The sequence below is a fragment of the Silene latifolia genome, chromosome Y (genome assembly GCF_048544455.1).
Source record: "Silene latifolia isolate original U9 population chromosome Y, ASM4854445v1, whole genome shotgun sequence".
NCBI classification, from domain to species: domain Eukaryota; kingdom Viridiplantae; phylum Streptophyta; class Magnoliopsida; order Caryophyllales; family Caryophyllaceae; genus Silene; species Silene latifolia.
Genome location: NC_133538.1, coordinates 125,782,534 through 125,788,524, shown reverse-complemented (window position 1 = coordinate 125,788,524; position 5,991 = coordinate 125,782,534).

The window sequence follows — 5,991 nt, the reverse complement described above, 5'->3', positions numbered from 1 at the left end:
TCAACCTATGCACATGTTATGTTTGATGAAATGCTAAGCCTATGAATCCTTACATTTTTACCCATCTCTTATGCACTCAACTTGACTTGTAAGATATAAACCAACTCGAGTCTTGTTAGACCATGCATAGAAGTTCAATAGGAGGAAAGTAAGTCGACTTGTAGGTGTTGTACAATCTAATTGATTCAGCTCCGAGACCCAACTCTTCCTATGAACCGTAAGACATAAACTAACTCGGTTCCTCCACAACATTAATTGCTTGCAACTTTGTTAACATGTTTGTATGATCAACACCATGAATTCCCTATGACCCCATGATATCCTAGTCCTCTTTAATACTTTTTTACACCTTTATTTGCTTTATTGTTTGTGTACTTTATTGCTTTCATTAGTCTAGAACACAACTACAAACCCAAACAAATTGTGACACTAGCATAAATTGAGATAGATAGAGTTAGAACCCAAAGCACACCGTCCCATGGATCGACCTCGACTTACCACTAACTAGTTGTTTGATGAGTATTATAAATGTGTTTGATTGGATGTGACCCGATGACATCACTCTCATCATTTGGCGAATCAGATTTATAATAATGGGTCTAATATTTTAGGTTGTTTGATCGACACAATAAGTTGCTAAAGTAACCTCTATTGGGTAAGTTGAATGACTTAAAATATTATTACTACAGTGTGTGATTGAGTTTCATGTGCATAATGGTCGCCCCAAAGGAAGGCTATTATTTGGCCGAATTTCAGTCATGCTTGTGGTGGTAAGTATGTAACAATTGTAAGGTTTCCATGTGAATATTAAGTCGGCCCAAAGAAAGGCTTAATGTTTGACAGGAATTTATTGTTAATAATTGATCATTACAACAAGATGACCACTTATAAGTTAAGTTTATGTCCAAAGACTAAACTTAATGTTGTGCTAGGTATCTTGTGTTGATGGGAATGCCAATATTTGAATCTGAAAATCAAGTTAAGGTAGTGTCATTATGTTTATGACACTCATAAGGATTATGCCCATACAGTTTGTTAGGGTGAATAAATTCAAATTTTCAGTTTAGTGTGTGTAATTCATGTGAATAATGGTCGGCCCAAAGGGAGGCCATTATTTGGCAGAATTATATACACGTAGGGTAATAAATATATAACGATTATTCGGATTTTCATGTGATTATTAAGGTCGGCCCAAAGGAAGGCTTGGTATTCGACGTGAGTGTATCGTCAATATTTGATTACAATTACTAAAAAGTAGTGTCTTTAACTAGTTAATATTTATATTTAACAACTAAATATTAATTTTGCAAAGACACGTTAATTATTTGAATTTATTCAAAATATAAGGATATTTTTTTTTTCATTCGATTGACATTTATGCTCATTATATCTGTTATATTCGGTTTCATTCTCAATTCGGATGAGGCCATTTATTATGAATGGTAAGAGAATGTAATACTTATTTCGGGCCGCGATAATCTTAACATTGATTTAAGAATGTATAATTGCTACTCATAAGGAAAGTATCGTGTGGACTCACGTGATTTGAGGATGGAGTAGGACATTCAAAATGCATCGTTTAGTGATTATCTAAGGCAATATTAAGAAAATATTTAAGGGCATTTTTCAGTTAATTCAGTTAATTAAGAAGTTAATTAAGAAGCTGCAAAAGTCAAACTCAAAGAAATAATAACAAACATAAAGTTACACTTTTTAGTCGTTTATTTGTTAAGAGTTTTGACACATAAGGAAAATCTAGTACCAGTTTTAACACTCGGCGTGTTGGTAAGGTTAAGCTTCTCATTTGGGTTTGTCTAAGGTTAATCTTTGTATCCAATCATGTATGGTGGGTGTATTTAGTTTTTTCATCCACATTAGGATAATTATGCAAGTATAACGAAGATGTTACAAGCCAAGTGATGATGAAAGATTCATCTATTTGGGGCATGTTAACATCTAAGTTTCAGACAGTCAACTTAGTTATTATTAATGGCTTGTTCCTTTATTTAAATTTTGAAAATACTTTTGGTACCACCGTAGGTGGAGTTTGGGTATTTTTCGTATGGGCAAATTTGGTTTATTGTCTATTGAGAAATAATCAATTTTGTGTTTTCCTAATTCAAATAATTGTGAATCTATCATTTTTAATAGCCTTGTATAGTTTAGACTGAAATATCTTTTAGGTAAGCTTGCATTAAAGTTCAGTGGATATAAAGAAGAATTAAGAAACTACAATTTCTCTTCGGTATGACACATTAAAAGGGAAATTAAAGTTTTGTGTCAAAATGAAATTGTTGGCCTCTTTACTTTGGATATTCAAATTTAAGGGGATAAAGACAAACTAAAGGGAGATTAGATATGAAGTGATTTAAGATGTCTTACTATTAAAATATATGGATAAGTGAACCATTTTATACTTAAGTATTAATGGTTTATATTATTATGTTAATTTGTAGACGGAATTTAGGCATGAATATCTAAATCTCAATTGTGAGAAGTTTTAATTTCTTGATGTTTTTAGTACATATTTAACTGAGTTATTTTACTCAGTAAAAGAATAGTTTTGTCATCTTTGATCATAAGTGTTAATACTTTGGCAAATGACTATTAAGGATAACAACGTCAAGGTTATTTTTAAGAATTTCTAGAGGAGTTCGATCTTATATTTGATATTATTACACCATATGAGGATTCTTAATATGGATGGTGTAGTATGTAAACAAACAAGATCCTAAGGCCTGGTAAAGAGTGTGATTATTCATACCCTTTTCCATATTACTATAGTAATAAGTTCTTAAGGCTGTAGTTATCTTTGGATAAAGTTCTAAAATTAGCATTGACTATTTAATTATAGTGTAAATTATTTACATATCTAGTATGTCTAACTAATTAAGGTTGAGGTTTAAAAGCCATAAGATTAATAGTTGGACTTAAGGAATGTCAATGACTATTTTGTTGGATAGTACTTAAGGTGTAAGGGTAATAAGGTAATGATCCCACAATCAAGTTATTTAAGACGGAAATTATGGGATTCGTTGAGGATATTGAGTTTTAGTGGGAGAAAAGGTAATTGAAATTTTCAAGTCTCCCTATATAGGATCAAGATCCATTCGGTAGAACAAACTCAAATATCTCAAGAACCGAATCATTAAAAGATCCACTTATAAGGATTAATGCAATTATAGATAATTACATTGCTTTTTTCTGTGGTTAAAAGGGAATAACAATGTAATGACGGACTAACAAGTTGCGGTAAGAGTTAGATAATGGAAGGTTAGAAGGTGATCCACTCACCATCTAGCAAACCATTGAAGGTCCTAATTCATATAGGTGGATTTGATGACGTAAAGAAATTAAGTCATTTGATGGACGATGATATTTGGACATTGGTCCATTACCTAAAGTTGTGAAATACATTGGTTTCAAATATTTGTTTGTTACCAAGAAGGATTAAGAAGGTAATGTGACAGTCTGGATCATCTTGTCGGTATTGACTATAAGGACATTTGGCATATTCAGTTTCTCAGTTACAGTGGATGAATGGTATAGATGAAAATATTCAGTGCAGTAATTAGAACTTTGATTCAATGGATTCAAAGTAGATCTTCTGCAAATACGGTAATTCATCCAGTAAACCTAAAAGTAAGGTTTGCCGTCTAAGCAATCTTTAATCTATCATGTTATCATCTTATTTGGGTTAGATGAATGTGGTTGATGATTTTAGATATAAAGGATTCAGTAGGAGTATGAAAATTGTTCTAGTTTTATACCCTTTCAGTAAAGAAGACAAATTTAGTCTCGTTAATGCCCTGAAGACATTTTATTCAGAAAATACAGTAATACTTAAATACAAGCGTTTCAGAAAATATTTCACGCGATGTCAATTATCACTTGTGTAACACCCTTACACAAAATTGCATCATAAACACTTTGCATCATAGCCTTAATGCTTCTGCAAGCACTTAAGGGTAATCTTTATGGCTTACTTGGTAAAGATTACTTAAATTCGATTTTGAAAACAATTCATCATACTCCAAGTATATGAAGTGTTATACATCATTTTCTATTTAATTGATTTGGCAAAATGGAAGCAAATGGAATCAATCAAATATGTTCAATTTTAATTGAACTAGTCATGAATCTTATCAACATAAGACTTCTTACTGACGCTAATATCATGTGGATTTATCTTCATAAATCTGGATATTAAAGATGTATTGTAATACTCCAAAAGTCTTAAATCATTCCTAATGATCAATATGTCATCCACATATCGGACTAATTAAAATTTCCGTAACTCCCACTAAACTTTATGTATAAACACAACTTCTCGACTTATCGAGAAATGTTTTATCACATGATCAAAATGTTGATTCTAACTCATTGATGTCCTACTTAAGACCCTCTCTTAAGTTTCACATTATCTTAGGATTGCAAGAATCTACTAAACTCAAGACATGTATTGAATACATTCCTTCTATTGAAGAAGTGGGTTTTAGATTCACTCGCTATGTATTTCATAACCTCATAATGAAACACAATCCCTAAGAAGATCCAAATAGACTTAAGCATTTCAATTAGTGCAAAACCCTTTACAACCAATCTTGCTTTGAAATATCTCTTTATTAGTGCAAAACCCTTTGTCACTAATCAAGCCTTTTGTTTCGGATTCTCATGGCTCTAAGCCTTGTATTGAGTTGTGACTTAAATACTCTTGTAAGTCATTTGTTCATTACTTTCTAGAAGTAATCAACTTTAATCAAACAATTTCTTTTGTAAGTTATAAGCTCTTTACTTTATTAAAAGTAGCATGAATTCATCATTTTTTACAAGTGACGAATTTAATCTCCTAGGTTTTGAAGAAACAATGTCTTACACAAAACTTCTCATGTAGCCAAGAAAGACCAGTTTCTTGCGACATAACATTCTCTGTGGCATTCTTTGTGGCTCTTGAATGCATTCTTTGTGGCTCTTGAATAATTTCTCCCACTCTGTCTTCTAGAAATAAACTTGTATTTTTAGAAAGACAGCTTCACGAGCCGCAAAGCCGTCGTACTCGTGATGATTGAAAAGGGAAAAAGAACATTTGTTTCTTGTGAAAACTTACAAGCATGGTACCCTTACCATTTCATATCTCATATGATTCGATTTAGTGGAAAAATAATTTAGACAAAAATGATAAAATCCCCAAAAGGATCAAGTAACTCAAAGTAACTTGATTGAAGTCCAAACCATATCGAATAGCGTTTGATTTCTTATCCAACCACACATTATTTCATAATGCGTGCTAAGAGAGATTAACTTGTGATACTATATCACATTTCCTTTGGCTTATATCAAAGTCTTCACTTTGATAATCCCATTACGACTAAATCGTTATTCCTTGAACTCTTTAAACTTCTTCAAAGATTTTTCTATTTACCTTATTAAGTGAACACATTAGCGTCAACTTAAATCGTTGGTAAAAGAAAATGATCAACCTATTTTGGATCAATGATTTACAATCTCGATCTCCTTTTTCAACCAAAAGGCACGAGATATCTTGCTTTGAATACAAGATACGCATATACCATTAATAGTCTAATGGTTTCAAGAGTACTTGATAACTCTTTGCGTTCATCATTCCAAAAATTAAGGTTTAATCTTGGGTTACCAATTTGAATCTTACATCATCTACATGATATATCATTCTAGTTTGGTTTAGAATATAATCACCTTGATAATGGGCTAGCCATTCATCAAATCGTGGTGTATAGGGTCACAAAAGTGAAAACCTCTTTTGTCTCTTAACAAGTTTATATTCTTATTTAGAGTTTATGCACTTAATAGTCACAATTAAGTACCACTTTAAATCCAAAAACTAGATTGAGTACACAATTACTCTATCTCTCGACTTCATTGTTGCTAGTCGTCATATTCTAATCATCCTATGTATCAAACATAATGATGAAAACCACCACCGGTTTCTAATATTGACGAAGTGATACTAGC